Below are 19,983 nucleotides of genomic sequence, written 5' to 3' on the forward strand. Positions count from 1 at the left end.
GTAGTGACCGCGGTTAAGTCTGTGAGTAAACTATTAATTTTAATTATAATTTCGATATTATTATATGTTCAAGCATGTCCATGCATCACTGATAAATATGTATCTATGTAGTTAAACACTAGGCACATTTCATATTGTATTCATAAGTGATGAAGTGCCATGGATATTGTTTGTGGTAATTTGGAGCAGTGTGCGTGCGTTGGCGTGCATGTGGTATGGCATTGGATATGGACAGGACGGGTAGACAGGGCTTGAGAGACACTCGCTAGGACCCGGTCTTTTATGGATAAGTCGGGGTAGACACGGCTTGAGAGATACTCGCTGGGACCCCGCATTTGGTTTATTAAGCGAAAGTCCGGCTTGAGAGACACTCACTGGCAGAGGTTCGTTTAAGAGAGTTGTATAGGGGATCAGCTCCCATATGTGTACTGTTTGAACAGTGTTGGGTGTGTGAGTACTCCAAATTGCCTTTTTACTGCTATGATGTGGTTTGTATGAAAATTATGATGATGTTGCACTTGCATTCCTTAGGATGCATTAGCTTTAGATAACTATAGAAATTGTGGTTAAAATTAGTATTTTACTCTCTGAGTCGAATGCTCACTCTTGTTCATCTATTTTTTCAGGCTACATGAGGATTACTTGTTGTGACTAACCTGCTCTTCTTCTTCGCAGATCAATTAGTAGTATTTGATGTATTTTGTACACTTGAGTTAAATTTTAGACTTCGCATGTGTTAGGAGTATTTTAATTAATTTGAGTCTGTAATATAATATTGTGCTGAATTTGTAAGAATATTAATTGCATGCATGACTGGATGGGATGAGAGAGCTGAGCTACCATTGGACTTTATGATATTATGAGTATGTGGAGGGTGAGTTGAGCTCCCCAATTTATTATATATTGTGTTTACAGGTCGTGCGTGTAAAAAAACTCCCTGTTGAATGGTCCATTTTATGGTCGGACTCTGTCTGGTTGAATTCTTAAAATTGGGCTCAAATGGGCCTTAGGATTGGGTTGAGGAATAGTTAGGCTTACTACGAGCCTCGGGGGCTTTAGGCTGGCCCAGGTTTTAGTGCCGGTCCGGCACATAGGTTAGGTCATGACAAATGTGGTGTCAGAGCTTAGGTTCCAGATTCATAGGGAATATATGTCTAAAGTTTTAGGAAGAGTCTAATAGGAGTCACATGCAGAGAATAGGATCCATATTCGTCCTTGCATTGTCATCTTTGCTTCTAGTTTCTGCTTTATATAATTGTGTGTAAATATGAGTCTATAGAGCTGTGTAACATGCCATTTTGAATTTTTGTGGGCTAATGCTGCTGAATTTTAGGAAAATGCGTAGAAGCAGAAGAGCTACCACTGCACCAGAACGGGATGTGCCAGACGAGGTGTCGGCACAAGATGAGGCGCCTACCCCGAGGAGATGGGGTAGGAGACCTAGAGCTGCTCAAGTAGAAGAGCAACCGCCACCAGTTCAGGAATAGTCTTTTATGGCCCAGGATCCCATGGACCCAATGGCAGCTACCTTAGCCAGATTGCAGAGAACCATCGATATGATGGCACAGTATATGGTTCACCCTCCCCAACAGCAGCAACCCACCTCACCAAGAGGGGAACCTTACAAACAAATAATTAATTTCAAGAAGTTGGTACCTGGTACTTATGATGTGTCAGATGATGCCTATCGGTTTTTGGATTCCTGCAAACAGGCGGGGATGGAGTTGCAGTTGACTGATAGGAGGCTTATAGAGTGTGTGCAGCATGTATTGGGGCCAGTGCCAAGACAGTGGATGACAGACTACGTACTACCTCGTATTGAGGGATTATCATGGACCCAGTTTGTGGAACTGTTCATCAACATGTTTGTGCCAGAAAGCTTCAGAGATCAAAAGCAGTGGGCCTTTGAGGCCTGAAGGCAGAATGGCAGATCCGTAGATGAATATGCTATAGAATTTTTGGAACTGAGTAGATATGCCCCCACAGCAGTGGCTATAGAAAGTATGAAGGTAAAGAGGTTCCTAAAAGGGCTGGACGAAAGGTATGCAAACCTGGCCATGATATCTGATCAGTCTTTTGATATGGTAGTTGATCGAGCTTGACAGATTGAAATTAGTTATACAGGAGATGACAGTGGAAGGGCAAAGAAGAATAGAGCAGAAGGTTCTTCAGGTGTTCCCTACATGGATACCACATATAGCGGAGGCCAAAGTCACTACAGAGGAAGGGGTAGGAACAACAAGAAGGGTGGTTTTATACATAAATCTCGATGATTCAGACCAGGATATGGATCCAGCAGTGGTCACAGTTCGGGTTACAGCAGTTATGGGTCTGGTTCAGAATCCTCCTTGGCACCTTGCACGCAGTATGGAAGAGGACATTTAGGACCTTATATGATGGGTTCATGAGTATGTTTTCGGTGTGGCCAGTAGGGTCACTTTGCTAGAGAATGTCCAGTATTCAGTAAGCCACACATGGGATCACATGGTTCTGTTGCAAATGTTTTTCGTCAATTGTATCCTAGTGTTTCCAGCATTGGCAGGCAGTCAGTTCAATGGCCAACAGGGCCGAGGACAAGGAGGACGTGGATTTGGAGGTAGGTTAGGAGGTAGAAGTCAATTTCAGGGTTTTGCAATGCAGGGTAGGAGTCAAGCTCGGGTTTTCACCTTGAGCCACCAGGATACTCAGGCTTCCAATGTAGTTATGGCAGGTATTCTTCTAGTCTATTCCTATGAGGCTCGTGTTTTGATAGATCCGGGTGCTACGTACTCATTTGTCTCTCCTGTTTTTGCCATGAGATTGGGTAGGAACCCTACAACTTTAGAATGCCCATTGTCTCTAACTACCCCACTTAGTGACAACATAGATGTGGATATGGTTTTTCCGGGTAGCCCAGTAGTAGTGGATGAAAGGATCCTTCCAGCAGACTTAGTTCCTCTACCAATAATGGTTCCTCTACCAATAATGGATTTCGATGTAATTTTGGGAATGGAGTGGTTGGCAACTCATTATGCCACTTTAGACTGTAGGAACAAAAGGGTGTACTTTCATATACCTAGTGTGGAAGAGTTTAGCTTTGATGGTGACAGGAGCGTGGCTCCATATAACTTGGTGTCAGTAATTAGTACTAGAAAAATGTTGAGACGTAGGTGTCAAGGGTATTTGGCATTGGTGAGAGATACATCTGTAGAAGGTGTTAACATTGAAAATGTTATTGTTGTCAGAGAATTTATGGATGTCTTCCCTGAGGAGCTTTTAGGGTTGCCACCAGGAAGGGAAATAGAGTTCTGCATTGATGTTGTGCCGGGTACAAACCCTTTATCAATGCCACCTTACAGGATGGCACCAGCAGAATTGAAAGAGCTAAAGGAGCAACTACAGAAGCTTTTGGACAAGGGTTTCATACGTCCGAGCACTTCACCCTGGGGCGCTCCTGTTCTATTTGTGAGAAAGAAAGATGGGTCCTTGAGGTTGTGTATTAATTATAGACAGCTGAACAAGGTGACTGTGAAGAACAAGTATCCACTTCCTCATATCGATGATCTGTTTAATTAGCTCCAAGGGGCTAGATTCTTTTCCAAAATAGACATACGATCAGGCTACAATCAGTTGAGAATCAGGAATGAGGATGTGTCCAAGACAGCATTCAGGACAAGATATGGTCATTATGAGTTCTTGGTTGTCACACCTTACCCCTCTGTAAGGCATAACATGATCCCGTAGAATACCTAATGAACTACCGAACTTCACCTACCGATAACTCATTAAGTACCCTACAAGGGATTTTAAAACAATTTTCTTCTTTTTGATAAGTGGTGAGCATTTCTAATAAATATTTAAAACATTTAGTTGAAATTAAAACTAATTAATATTTTTGGCCATTTTAGTTTTCCGCAAATTTTATAAAAATTTGGACAGAGTTTCCTCTGTATTTTGAGAAAATCGTTCTTCGAATACCTGTAAAAAGCACTTCTAAAAGTTTTTCTCAACCACTACTTCAGTTTCACAATCAAACTCAATCAATTTCTCAAAATTCAAAAGTTCAATAATTCTCAAAATACTATCAATCAATATCATTCATATTTCATTAAAAATAAAACAATTTATACATAACCTTACAGATTTATATCAAAAGAAACACAAACTAAACTTTATTACAAACTTCATACAAATTTGTGTACAAGCTGCTCAAGACCCATTTTACATGTCCATACATTTATGTGCAATATATACATCAAAAGAAGTATTTACAGTTAGGGTATAAATTATACCTGAAAACTTTAGGCTGGTAGCTTCTCACACCTCAGCAGCTCAGTCTGCTGCTCCTCTAGTCTCTGTATCTGCGACAGCAATAGAAGCTATCGCTGAGTACTAGGACTCAGTGGTGCACAATATACTAAAATAATCTTTATGCAAAACTTAAAGCATATTCATTCAAAAATTTTGCTAAACATGAAAATTAAATACAATCATGCATTGTGAGATTTTACATGTAAACCAAGTTCATTTCAAAGTATCAAAACACATTTCACAAAACCCACAGCTAGATCATGCCATTCGAAACAAATAGAATCTCAATAGCCAGAGGCTAAAGAGAAATCATATCACAAGGCTAGCTAGCTCAAATATATGGATATCCATTCACATCCTCTTCTACTGGCACACCTCAACACTTCTCCAGAGAAGGAATCAAAATTCGAAACTAATTACCCCCACTAGTCGTGCTAGTGAGGTGTTCAAATATGTGGTCATGACACTGTAGTTTCAAAACTTATCTTAACAATTTGCTAAACATTTTCTTTTCAAATATACATAATAACTTTCAACAATTTAGATCAAACATCATAAGAATGCGATAATCCAATATTTCACATTATTCAAAACGATATGCAAAAGATGATTATAAAAGTATATGTTGTGCACAAACCTCAAACGAGTCGTCCTTTAGCCTCGACTCGGTTCCTCGGGTTCCTTCCCGATATTCTTTTCAACTGAAACACACAATTTTACAATGTTTCAGTACTAGAACTTAAAATAAATCCAAAATAAACTTAACTTCACATTTAGCTAGCTCTAACGTGTTAAATTCGACGTTCTCGAAATTTTGTGTTTCGGGTTACTATTCACTGCACTATTCCAGTCAAATAGTTGACTTTTTAAGACTTACTAGGTATGGGAACTCCAACTTCACCCACATACCACATTTTGGTCACCAAACTTGTTGGTTTTGGTCATTTGTTTAAAGCTTAGATCATTTTGGCAAAATTGCCAATTTTCGATTTTGGTTCTCCGAAGTTGCACTATTCCATTGGTCGATATACTGTTGGAATTTAACAAAACTTCCTTCATAGAAAATGTTCCTTATTGTCTTAAGTGTATTCTCATTTTTGGATCACCTCAATCGGAGTTTTGTAGCTCAAGTTATGGCCAAAATAAGTTTACTGTTCACGTGCACTGTTCATGCTGCAATTTTGGGTTCTGGCAGATTTTGATCCAACTTTGGTCAATAATTTGATCAAGTTAAGTTCATAATTTGGTCTCACTTTCTTCATATGAAATGTTCTACTATGTCTTAGGTTTCCATCGATTCAAGAATCGTCTAAATCCGAGTTTTCTAGAGAGAGTTATAGCCATCCAAACCTTACTGCTCAACTGAAAATCTGCAGAGTTGCAGGTACAGTAATTTAATTTTGCTCAATGATTTTGAAAGGGTTATTGGCATAATCTGGGGTGATGTTCTTCATGAAAGTTTTAGATCTATATGCCCTCTAACCCCTGGCCAAATTTCAGGTCAATTTGACCTGTCTAACTCGAGTTATGACCAAATGAACGATTCTTGTTCATTTGGTCGATTTAGTGCGATGTGACTGCTATCAACTCACTTTGGTCAATTGTTTCACCAAGTTTTGGTCAGTTTTTGGCCATGGTTCCTTAATGAAAATTGTTGTCACGACCCAACCTATGGGCCGGACCGGCACTAGGACTTGGGCCAGCCTAAAGCCCCCGAGGCCCGTAGTAAGCCTAACTGTTCATTAACCCAACTCTAAGGCCCATTGGGCCCAAATTCAAGAAAACAAACGGACAGAGTCCGGCCATAAAATGGACTTTTCAACGGGGAGTTTTCGACTCACCCGACCTGTAAACACAATAAACAATCCATTGGGGAGCTCAGCTCACCCTCCACATACTCATCAACATAATAATAAATGGGAGCTCAGCTCCCTCATCCAATCCATCAAAACAGACTTAAAATATTAAGTTTACAGGTCCAACATGATAATAATATTACAGACCAAATTCAAATAATTACTGCTAACACATGCGGAAATTCTAGGAGTAATTAAAATTACACAATTATTAATAAACAACCTGCGAAGTAGAAAAGCAGGTTAACCCAGAACAAAATATCCTCCTGTGGCCTGTAAAAATTTTTGAACAGGAGTGAGCGTTCGACTCAGAGAGTAAAATATCAATTTTAACCATAATCTCTATAACTATCTAGTACTAATGCAACCTGTGTAGTGAAATGCAACAGCAACATCATTTTCACATCATAACATCAAAAAGGTAATTTGGAGCACTCACACACCCTGTAGTATCAATCATAACATATGGGAGCTGATCCCCTATCGACTCTCTTAAATCCAACCCGGTGCCGGTAATTACTCAAGCTCGGACTTCCACTTAATAACCAAATCGAGGGTCCCAGAATTACTCAAGCCGTGACTACCCCTCGAAGGATCGGGTCCCAATTACTCAAGCGTGACTACCCCGTCCTATCCATAGTCCACACCACATCACACGCACGCCAACGCACGCTTCGCTCCAAATTACCACAACAACATCCATGGCACATCAACAGTTATGAATGCAACATAAATCGTGCCTAGAGTTTAACTACATAAATATATGCATATAAGTGATGCATGGGCATGCTGAACATATAATAATATCGAAATTACAATTAAAATTAATATTTTACTCACAGACTTGACGATGGTCACTGAGGCGGCTGGACGGAGGAAGAAGGCTGTCCCGACTCACCTGACAATTTTTATTACAATCATTTAATAAATCTGACTCAATACAAATAAAGAAAAAGACCAATACGTCCTAAGTCGTGCCGAAAATCCGGCAGAGTCTCCCCTATACCTAGGACCTACCCAACCTGCAAAAGGGTTCAAAACACACTTCTATACTCACAATCCATATATCCACAACTCAATCATATCACACAGCCCCTCCTGGGCCCATCAAATCAGTCATCCATCACTATACGCAAAATTTCAATTTAGTCCTTATTATTGATCATTTTTGTAAAAACTGCCCAAACAAGCTCTAAAAATTATAAAACTTTGCCCCGCGGTCCTTAGCAATATTACTAAGCTATTGCAAAAAGAATCGTAATTTTCTAAGCTACCACGAATATTTTATGGATTTTTAATCCTATTTAAGCACTAGAAAATTACGAAAAAGCAAGGTTCGGGTTTACCTTTGCCGATTCCGACTTCGGGAACGCGCTCAGGACGTCTGACAATGGGGGGCTAGCCAAAACCTCGGTACAATTCGGAGACTTTTCCAGAACGGTCCGTTCGCCGAATTTTGCGATCCGGTCAATCGTCCGAATTTCCGCGAATCGAGGATACCTACACGAAGCCCATAACACGGGGGTTAGTCCATAAATTTTTCAGAATTTTCTAAGCTCATTTAATGCTCGAAAATACACTGCGAAGTTCCGTGGGACCCACTGAAAAACGGTGTCGGAAAAATTCGAAATTTATGTCGTTGCGAAGCTCTCGACGAGTGGAGCGTGCTGGTAGCCTCGGTTTTCTCGTGGGATTCATGGTTTTCGAGAAATCTAGCCCAAAAGTCGAAATGGGCTAAAAACTTCCCGAGCAAAAATTGGACAAACCGCTCGATGGATTTCGGCGTTCTTGGTGTATATGGAAAGCTCTCGCCGAGTAGATAATTTTAGACACAAGACCCGGTCCAATTGGTGGCCGGATCGGCCGGATTTGGCTGGGGAAGTCGAAGCGCGCTGCCAGGGGGCGCTGCGTTTTCATGGCCCGACCTACCGGTCATCAAGGCAGAGTGGCCGTCACTGGGGCTGGTGGTCGGCTACCGGGGGTGGGGAGGAGAGAGAAACGAGAGAGAAAAGGGAGAGGGACGACGACGCGGGAAGAAAAAGGGAAGAAGGAAAAGGTTCGATTCGATCGGTCCGACCGTTCGGTTCGATTCGGCCGGGTTCGATTCGATACAAAATTTTGAATTTTTATCGCCTCGGGACCGAAAACGAGGTCCAAAAATTCTGAAAAAATTCCATAAAACTCAGAAAAATACGTAGACTCCAAATATATTTTTAGTTTTGCCACGTGGTCTTTAAATTAATTTTTAAAAATCATCAAAGTTTATATTTTCGAAAAATCGAACCCGATTTCTAAAAATCCGAAAAATCTCAAAAAAATTCCTAAAATTTAAATAAAATTAAAATACCAAAAATGCTTATAAATTTAAAATTTTTGGGGTGTTACATTCTTCCCCTTACGTAAAAATTCGCCTCGAATTTTACACAAGGCGTAATAAAGCACATGATTATACATTGAGCAGGATAAGGGTACTTGCTACGCATGTCCCGCTCGACTCCAGTGCACTCTTCCACCGATCGACTCCTCCACAAAACCTTAACCATAGGGATCTGTTTTGATCTCAGCTGTCTCACTTGGTAGTCCACTATGGCTACAGGCTGCTCCTCAAATGTCAAGTTCTCTTTTAGCTCTATCACATCCGGCTGCAGTACATGAGAAGGATCTGGAATGTATTTCCTGAGCATGGAGATGTGAAACACGGGATGAACGTGAGAGAGGTTGGGTGGTAGCTCCAACCGGTAGGCAACTGCTCCTACTCTATCCGTAACCTCAAAAGGTCCAATATACCGAGGTGCCAACTTGCCCTTCTTTCCAAATCTCATGACTCCCTTCATTGGAGAAACCTTCAGAAATACATAGTCGCCCACTGCAAACTCCACATCCCTTTGTCTGGGGTCTGTATAACTCTTCTGCCTACTGAAAGTTGTTTTCAGTCGTTCCCTGATTAAGGGAACCATCTCTGAAGTGTACTGCACCAGGTCTACATCATGCACCTTCGCTTCCCCCATTTCTGTCCAACACAGAGGAGACCTACATTTTCTTCCATATAATGCCTCATAGGGTGCCATCCCTATGCTGGAGTGATAACTGTTGTTGTAGGCAAACTCCACCAAAGCTAGCTGCTCATCCCATTGACCTCCAAAATCCAAGACACTCATGCGAAGCATGTCTTCCAGTGTTTGGATTGTCCTTTCGGACTGTCCGTCTGTCTGAGGGTGGAAAGCTGTACTGAAGTTCAATTGTGTGCCAAGTGCCTCCTGCAACTTTCTCCAAAATCGAGAAGTGAACTGGGGCCCTCTGTCAGATATTATGGAAGCTGGAACTCCATGCAATCTGACTATTTCTCGAATGTAGAGCCGGGCGTACTGTGCCACAGAATATGTAGTCTTCACAGGCAAGAAGTGAGCTGATTTGGTTAAGCGATCCACAATTACCCATATCGAATCATACCCTCGTGTGGTACGAGGCAACCCAGTCACAAAATCCATAGTAATCATTTCCCACTTCCATTCTGGGATAGGGAGCTCTTGCAGCTTCCCTGACGGTCTCTGGTGTTCAAACTTCACCTTCTGACAAGTCAAGCACTTGGACACAAAGTCTGCTATGTCTCTCTTCATACCATTCCACCAGTAGCTATCTTTCACATCATGGTACATCTTGGTGGAACCTGGGTGGACACTGTACAGTGTGTAGTGTGCCTCTCGCATGATTTCATTCCTGAGGTTGTCCACATCGGGCACACATATCCTAGAACCTTGTACTAGGGCGCCATCATTGGCAAATCCAAACTCACCACCTTCACCTTGCTGTACTCTTTCTATGATCTTCATCAATTGTTGGTCTCTGTACTGGGAAACTCTAACTCTGTCCCTCAAGTCTGGCCTCACTGAAAAGTGAGCCAACAATACCCCCTCATCTGAAATATCTAGGATTAAACCTTGATCCATCAACTCATGTACCTCCTAAATCAATGGTCTCTTCTCTACTGAAATGTGCGCCAAACTGCCAGAAAATTTTCTGCTCAAGGCATCTGCTACAACATTGGCCTTCCCAGGGTGGTACTGGATGGTGCAATCATAGTCTTTCAGAAGCTCCATCCATCTCCTCTGTCTCAAGTTTAAATCCCTCTGCTGGAAGATGTACTTCAAACTTTTGTGGTCGGTGTATATCTCGCACACTTCACCATACAGGTAGTGTCTCCAGATTTTAAGTGCAAAGATTACAGCGGCCATTTCCAAATCATGGGTGGGGTAGTCATGCTCATGCCTCTTCAGCTGCCTTGAAGCATAAGCCACTACCTTTCCATTCTGCATCAAGACACACCCTAGGCCAACTCTGGAGGCGTCACAATACACGGTGTATCCTTCACCACTCACAGGTAGTGTCAACACAGGGGCAGTGGTTAGACACTCCTTAAGCTTCTGGAAACTCACCTCACAGTCATCTGTCCAAATGAATGGAACATTCTTCCTGGTCAACTTAGTTAGGGGAGCCGCTATCCTGGAGAAATCTTGCACAAAACGCCTGTAGTAGCCAGCTAAACCCAGAAAACTTCGCACCTCAGTGACTATTGTAGGCCTAAGCCAATCAGTTACAGCTTCAATTTTCTTGGGATCCACTTGAATACCGTCACTAGAAACCACGTGTCCCAAGAATGAGATGCTTTCTAGCCAAAATTCACATTTCAAAAATTTGGCATATAGCTGGTGCTCCCTCAAAGTCTGCAACACCATCCTCAAGTGCCACACGTGTTCTTCCTCGGTCCGAGAGTATACCAGAATGTCATCTATGAATACGATGACAAAACGGTCCAAAAATGGCTTGAACACCTGCTCATCAAGTCCATGAAGGTCTGGTGCATTAGTGATTCCAAAAGTCTTCTACAAGAACTCATCATGACAATATCTTGTCACGAAGCCGTTTTGGACACGTCCTCATTCCTGATTCTCAACTAATGGTAGCCTGATCGCAGGTCTATCTTGGAAAAGAATCTAGCTCCTTGGAGCTGATCAAACAGATCATCGATCCGAGGAAGTGGATACTTATTCTTCACTGTCACCTTGTTCAGTTGTCTGTAGTCAATGCACAACCTCAATGACCCATCCTTCTTTCTTACAAATAGAACAGGAGCACCCCAGGGTGAAGTGCTCGGACGTATGAAACCCTTGTCCAAAAGCTCCTGTAGTTGCTCCTTCAGCTCTTTCAATTCTGCTGGTGCCATCCTGTAAGGTGGCATGGATATGGGGTTTGTACCCGGCACAACATCAATACAAAACTCTATTTCCCTTCCTGGTGGCAACCCTGGAAGCTCCTCTGGGAAGACATCCATAAATTCTCTGACAACAAGAACATTTCCCATGCTAACACCTTCTACAGATGTATCTCTCACCAATGCCAAATACCCTTGGCATCCACGCCTCAACATTTTTCTAGCACTAATTGCTAACACCAAATTATATGGAGCCACGCTCCTGTCACCATCAAAGCTAAACTCTTCCACACCAGGTATGTGGAAATACACCTTTTTGTTCCTGCAGTCTAAAGTGGCATAGTGAGTTGCCAACCAATCCATCCCAAAGATAACATCGAAATCCAATACTGTAAGAGGAACCAAGTCTGATGGGAGGATCTTTCCATCCACTACTACTGGGCTACCCGGAAAAACCATATCTACATCTATGTTATCACTAAGTGGGGTAGCTACCGACAAAGGGCATTCTAAGGTTGTAGGGTTTCTACCCAACCTCATGGCAAACACAGGGGAGACAAATGAGTGCGTAGCACCCGGATCTATCAAAACACGCGCCTCATAAGAATGGACCAGTATATACCGCCACAACTGCATTTGAAGCTTGAGCATCCTGGTGGGTCAGGGTGAAAACTCGAGCTTGACCCTTACCCTGAGTGGCAGAACCCTGATACTGACTTCTACCTCCTGATCTGCCTCCAAATCCACATCCCCCTTGTCCTCTGCCTTGTTGGCCATCGAATCGATCGCCGCCATGTTGGAAGTACCGGATACAATCGGCGAGGAACATTTGCAATGAACCCCGTGACCCCATCCGTGGCTCATTGAACATGGGGCATTCCCTAGCAAAGTGACTGGTTGGCCACACTGAAGCATACTCGATCCCATCAAACAAGGTCTGAATGTCCTCTTCCATACTGCACAAGGTGCCAAGGAGGATCTGAACTGCACCCGTAATCGCCAGACTCGAATCGTGACCACCGCTGGATCCGCACTCGGTGCGAATCCTCGTGGTCTGTGTCTAAAACCACTTCTCTTGCTCCTACCCTTACCTCTGTAATTACCCTGGCCACCACTGTCCGGAGTACCCATGGAAGGGACACCGAGGAAACCCTCGCCTGCTTTTCTTTGCTCTCCCACTTGTCATCCGCAAGATAGCTAATCTCAATGTCATGCGCTCAATCAACCACCACATCAAAAGATCGATCCGACATCATGGCCAGTTCGCATACCTCTGTCAAGCCCCTTTAGGAACCTCTTCACCTTCATAGTTTCGTAGCTACTGCTGTAGGGGCATATCTGCTCAATTCCGTAAATTGCAGAGCATATTCATCTACTGCACTGCCATTCTGCCTTAAGGCCTCAAAGGCCCACCGCTTCGATCTCTCAAGCTTTACGCACAAACCGATTGATAAAAAGTTCCACAAACTGAGCCCATGTCAATCCCTCCATTCGGGGTAACACGTAGTCATTCATCCATTGTCTAGGCATAGGCCCCATGACATGCTGCATACACTCTATCAATCTTCTATCACCAATCAGAATTCTGCTCTCTGCCGTCAGAATCCAAAACCGATATGCATCATCTGACACATCGTAAGTACCAGGCACCAACTTCTTGAAATTAATTATCTGTTTGTAAGATTCCTCTCTTGGTGCGGTGGACTGCTGCTGCTGTGCAGGGTGGACCATATACTGCGCCATCATATCAATGGTCCTCTGCAACCCAGCTAGAGTAGCTGCCATGGGGTCCATGGGACCCTGTGCCATAAAAGACTGATCCTGTACTGGTGGTAGCTGCTCTTCTACTTGAGCAGCTCTAGGCCTCCTACCCCGCCTCCTCGGGGCAGGCGCCTCATCCTGTACCGACACCTCGTCAGGCACATCCGTTCTCGTGCGATGGCGCCTCTCCTGCTTATACGCATTTTCCTGAAATTCAGCAGCATTAGCCCACAAAATTCAAAACTGCACATTGCACAGCTCTATAGACTCATATTTACACACAATATATGAAGCAGAAACTAGAAGCAAAGACGACAATGCAAGACGAATATGGACCCTATTTTTCCGCATGTGACTCCTATTAGACTTTTCCCAACACTTTAGACAACATTCCCTAAGAATATGGAGCCTACGCTCTGATACCACATTTGTCACGACCCAACCTATGGGCCAGACCGGCACTAGGACCTGGGACAGCCTAAAGCCCCCGAGGCCCGTAGTAAGCATAACTGTTCATTAACCCAACTCTAAGGCCCATTGGGCCCAAATTCAAGAAAATAAACGGACAGAGTCCGGCCATAAAATGGACTTTTCAACGGGGAGTTTTCGACTCACCCGACCTGTAAACACAATAAACAATCCATTGGGGAGCTCAGCTCACCGTCCACATACTCATCAACATAATAATAAATGGGAGCTCAGCTCCCTCATCCAATCCATCAAAACAGACTTAAAATATTAAGTTTACAGGTCCAACATGATAATAATATTACAGACCAAATTCAAATAATTACTGCTAACACATGCAGAAATTCTAGGAGTAATTAAAATTACACAATTATTAATAAACAACCTGCGAAGTAGAAAAGCAGGTTAACCCAGAACAAAATATCCTCCTGTGGCCTGTAAAAATTTTTGAACAGGAGTGAGCGTTCGACTCAGAGAGTAAAATATCAATTTTAACCATAATCTCTATAACTATCTAGTACTAATGCAACCTGTGTAGTGAAATGCAACAGCAACATCATTTTCACATCATAACATCAAAAAGGTAATTTGGAGCACTCACACACCCTGTAGCATCAATCATAACATATGGGAGCTGATCCCCTATACAGCTCTCTTAAATCCAACCTGGTGCCAGCGAATTACTCAAGCTCGGACTTCCACTTAATAACCAAATCGAGGGTCCCAGCGAATTACTCAAGCCGTGACTACCCCTCGAAGGATCGGGTCCCAGCGAATTACTCAAGCCGTGACTACCCTGTCCTATCCATAGTCCACACCACATCACACGCACGCCAACGCACGCACACTGCTCCAAATTACCACAACAACATCCATGGCACATCAACAGTTATGAATGCAACATAAATCGTGCCTAGAGTTTAACTACATAAATATATGCATATAAGTGATGCATGAGCATGCTGAACATATAATAATATCGAAATTACAATTAAAATTAATATTTTACTCACAGACTTGACGATGGTCACTGAGGCGGCGGAGGAAGAAGGTCGTCTCACCACTCACGACAATTTTTATTACAATCATTTAATAAATCTGACTCAATACAAATAAAGAAAAAGACCAATACGTCCTAAGTCGTGCCGAAAATCCGGCAGAGTCTCCCCTATACCTAGGACCTACCCAACCTGCAAAAGGGTTCAAAACACACTTCTATACTCACAATCCATATATCCACAACTCAATCATATCACACAGCCCCTCCTGGGCCCATCAAATCAGTCATCCATCACTATACGCAAAATTTCAATTTAGTCCTTATTATTGATCATTTTTGCAAAAACTGCCCAAACAAGCTCTAAAAATTATAAAACTTTGCCCTGCGGTCCTTAGCAATATTACTAAGCTATTGCAAAAAGAATCGTAATTTTCTAAGCTACCACGAATATTTTATGGATTTTTAATTCTATTTAAGCACTAGAAAATTACGAAAAAGCAAGGTTCGGGTTTACCTTTGCCGATTCCGACTTCGGGAACGCGCTCAGGACGTCTGACAATGGGGGGCTAGCCAAAACCTCGGTCCAATTCGGAGACTTTTCCAGAACGGTGTCTCGCCGAATTTTGCGACGGCCAATCAGCCGAATTTCCGCGAATCGAGGATACCTACACGAAGCCCATAACACGGGGGTTAGTACATAAATTTTTCAGAATTTTCTAAGTTCATTTAATGCTCGAAAATACACTGCGAAGTTCCGTGGGACTCACGAAAAACGGTGTCAGAAAAATTCGAAATTTATGTCGTTGCGAAGCTCTCGACGAGTGGAGCGTGCTGGTAGCCTCGGTTTTCTCGTGGGATTCACGGTTTTCGAGAAATCTAGCCCAAAAGTCGAAATGGGCTAAAAACTTCCCGAGCAAAAATTGGACAAACCGCTCGATGGATTTCGGCGTTCTTGGTGTCTATGGAAAGCTCTCGCCGAGTAGATAATTTTAGACATAAGACCCGGTCCAATTGGTGGCCGGATCGGCCGGATTTGGCCGGAGAAGTCGAAGCGGCGCGCGAGCGCAGGGGCGTTGCGCTGCCCGTTTGGCGGCGCCGGCCGGTCAATGGCGCGCGGCCGGCACTGGGGTCTGGGTGGTCGGTGGGCCGGGGTGGGGAGGAGAGAGAAACGAGAGAGAAAAGGGAGAGGGACGACGCGCGCGGGGAAGAAAAAGGGAAGAAGGAAAAGGCCGGTCCGATTCGACCGGTCCGATCCGGTCCGGTTCGATTCAGAATACAAAATTTTGAATTTTTACTCTGCCTCGGGACCGAAAACGAGGTCCAAAAATTCCGAAAAAATTCCATAAAACTCAGAAAAATACGTAGACTCCAAATATATTTTTAGTTTTGCCACGTGGTCTTTAAATTAATTTTTAAAAATCATCAAAGTTTATATTTTCGGAAAATCGAACCCGATTTTTAAAAATCCGAAAAATCTCAAAAAAATTCCTAAAATTTAAATAAAATTAAAATACCAAAAATGCTCATAAATTTAAAATTTTTGGGGTGTTACAATTGTGCTCTTTTATGTCTATTTTCATCCCCAATTTGTGGCATATCAATTAGACTTGTAAAATTTGAGTTTTGGTCCTTCAAAGTGGGTTTGGTCATGCTGCCAGCAGCATGACCATTAACCTACGAATTTGGTTTAATTTCCTACCATTCCCACACAATCCATTTGGTCATAATTGACCATTATTTCACTTCACAATAGGTCAAACATGCCATTTATGCATTTCTCCAAATTTTGGTTCATAAACCCTAGCTTCCAAACCCTAATTACACTAAAATGTTGTATTTATTCACATTTAAGCATTTCAATCTTACTATCACTTTCATACAAACTTACTAACACATTTAATTCATTCAAAATACATCAAACTCTCCCACATCCATGGCTGGCTGAAATTCCCTTTGGTCCTCTACAAATGTTTTCTTTTGATTTTAATTAAATTTCTAGATTACTCAAACCACAAAGATAACCAATAAACTAAAATTTGCAATTTAGCTTGCTTACCTCACTTGAAATTCCTCTTCCTCAATTTTCTCCTTTTTTTTTTCTTTCCTAATCTTGCTCAAACTTCCTTTCAAGGGAAATCAACAAGGTTTAAGGTTGGTAAATAAAATTTCTAGGTTGGGATTTAGAGGATTTATGGAAAGGAACCAAGAATTCCAAGCTTTTCTTGCTTAAAAATGGTGGAACAACATAAGAAGAGAGCGAGAGGAGAGAGCTACGGGAAAAGCAAAAGAAGAAGCAAAAAAAATGTTTTTGAATTTTTATTTTTATCCATTTTTGAAGACCAAAATTCCCAAATTAATAAAATAACTTAATTAATCTTTTATGACATCATCTTTGACTTTTCTAACTTCTTTCTTTTCTTTTTCTTTTTTTTTCTATTTATTTTTTTCTATTAGTTCTTTAATTTAATTCTTGATTCTGAAATTTTCTTTTCTCTGTTTTTATTTGTGATTAGGTCAGAGTCACCGTCAGGTCAATTGACCAAATTGCCCCTCGCCGGTTCATCCCGGTTTGCAAATAATCCAATATTTCTTCCGGCTCCCTGACCTAATTATTTGATTGACTTAACAGTTCTTTTTCATGATTTTCTCTTTTCCACTGTGTTCATAAGGGTCCTAAGGACCGCAGCGTCACTTTTTACGGTTCGAAATTTGAGTTTAAAACGACTTATGATCGTTCAGGAGGTCACTCATCGTTGTGACTCTACTGCTTTAACCTCTTATGTTCTGTTTTTCTTATTTGTAGTTAACTAATTAAACATTACTAATTATTTATGTTTATGGCTTCTCAAGTTGTCTTAGGTGTGGCCCTAATCCCATTAATTGTCCGGACCGACACCGGTCACCGAAACAGTGAAATATACCAGGCTATACAACGAGGGTGTTACATTGGTGATGTCTTTTGGACTCACTAATGCACCAACGACATTCATGGACTTAATGAACAGGGTGTTCAGGCCATTCCTGGACCGTTTTGTCATCGTATTCATAGATGACATTTTGGTATACTCTTGGTCTGAGGAAGAACATGTGTGGCATTTGAGGATGGTGCTGCAAACTTTGAGGGAGTACCAGCTATGTGCCAAATTTTCAAAATGTGAATTTTGGCTAGAAAGCATCTCATTCTTGGGACACGTGGTTTCTAGTGAAGGCATTCAAGTGGATTCCAATAAAATTGAAGCTGTAACTGATTGGCTTAGGCCTACAACAGTCACTGAGGTGAGAAGTTTTTTAGGCCTAACTAGCTACTATAAACGCTTTGTACAGGATTTATCTAGGAAAGCAGCTCCTCTAACTAAGTTAACTCGGAAGAATGTTCTGTTCATTTGGACAGATGATTGTGAGGAGAGCTTCTAGAAGCTTAAGGAGTGTCTAACTACTGCCCCTATGTTGATATTACCGATGAGTGGTGAAGGATATACCGTGTACTGTGATGTCTCCAGAGTTGGCTTAGGGTGTATTTTGATGCAGAATGAAAAAGTAGTGGCTTATGCTTCAAGGCAGCTAAAGAGGCATGAGCAGAACTACCCCACCCATGATTTGGAAATGGCGACTGTAGTCTTTGCACTAAAGATCTGGAAACACTACCTGTATGGTGAAGTGTGCGAGATATACACCGACAACAAGAGTTTGAAATACATCTTCCAACAGAGGGATTTAGATTTGAGACAGAGGAGATTGATGGAGCTTCTGAAGGACTATGATTGTACCATCCAGTACCACCCTGGGAAGGCCAATGTAGTAGCAGATGCTTTGAGCAGAAAATCTTCTGGCAGCTTGGCGCACATATCAGTGGAGAAGAGACTGTTGATTCAAGAAGTACATGAGTTGATGGATCAAGGTCTGATATTAGATCTTTCAGATGAGGAGGTATTATTGGCCCATTTTTCAGTGAGACTAGACCTGCGAGACAGAATCAGAGTTTCCCAGCACAGAGACCCGAAATTGATGAAGATCATAGAAAGAGTACAGCAAGGTGAAGGTGGTGAGTTTGGATTTGCCAATGATGACGCTCTTATGCAAGGTTCCAGGATATGTGTGCCCGACATGGACAATCTCAGAAATGAAATCATGCAAGAGGCACATTATACACTATACAATGTCCACCCAGGCTCTACCAAGATGTACCATGATGTGAAAGATAACTATTGGTGGAATGGCATAAAGAGAGATATAACAGACTTTGTGTCCAAGTGCTTGACTTGTCAGAAGGTCAAGTTTGAACACCAGAGGCCGTCAGGGAAGCTGCAAGAGCTCCCTATCTCATAATGAAAGTGGGAAATGATTACTATAGATTTTGTAACTGGGTTACCTCGTACCACGTGGGGATATGATTCGATATGGGTAATTATAGATCGTTTAACTAAATCATCCCATTTTTTGCCTGTGAAAACCACATGTTCTGTTGCACAGTACGCCCGGCTCTATGTTCGAGAAATAGTCAGATTGCATGGAGTTTCTGCTTCCATAATATCTGACAAAGGGCCCTGGTTCACTTCTAGGTTTTGGAGAAAGCTGCAAGAGGCACTTGGCACGCAATTAAACTTTAGTACTGCTTTCCACCCTCAAACAGACTAGCAGTCCGAAAGGACAATCTAAACATTAGAAGACATGCTTCGCATGTGTGTTTTAGATTTTGGAGGTCAATGGGATGATCAGCTACCCTGGGTGGACTTTGCCTACAACAATAGTTATCATTCCAGCATTGGGATGGCACCCTATGAGGCGCTATATGGCAGAAAGTGTAGGTCTCCTCTGTGTTGGACGGAAATGGGAAAAGCGAAGGTGCATGATGTAGACCTAGTGCAGTACACTTCAGAGATGGTTCCTTTAATCAAGGAACGATTGAAAATAGCTTTCAGTAGGTAGAAGAGTTATGCAGATCCCAGACGGAGGGATATAGAGTTTGCAGTAAGTGATTACGTATTTCTGAAGGTTTCTCCGATTAAGAGAGTCATGAGATTTGGAAAGAAGGGGAAGTTGCCACCTCGGTATATTGGACCTTTTGAGGTTACTGATAGAGTTGAAGCAGTTGCCTATCGGTTGGAGTTACCCACCAACCTTTCTCATGTTCATCCTGTATTTCACATCTCCATGCTCAGGAAATACATACATGATCCTTCTCATGTGTTATAGTCGAATATAGTAGAACTGAAAGAAGACTTGACGTTTGAGGAGCAACCTGTAGCCATAGTGGACTACCAAGTGAGGCAGCTAAGATCAAAACATATCTCTATGGTTAAGGTTTTGTGGAGGAGCCAGTCAGTGGAAGAGTGCACCTGGGAGTCAGAGCGGGACATGCGTAGCAAGTATCCTTATTTATTCAATGTGTAATTCTGTTC

Source organism: Hevea brasiliensis, chromosome 14 (assembly GCF_030052815.1).
Source record: "Hevea brasiliensis isolate MT/VB/25A 57/8 chromosome 14, ASM3005281v1, whole genome shotgun sequence".
NCBI classification, from domain to species: Eukaryota; Viridiplantae; Streptophyta; class Magnoliopsida; order Malpighiales; family Euphorbiaceae; genus Hevea; species Hevea brasiliensis.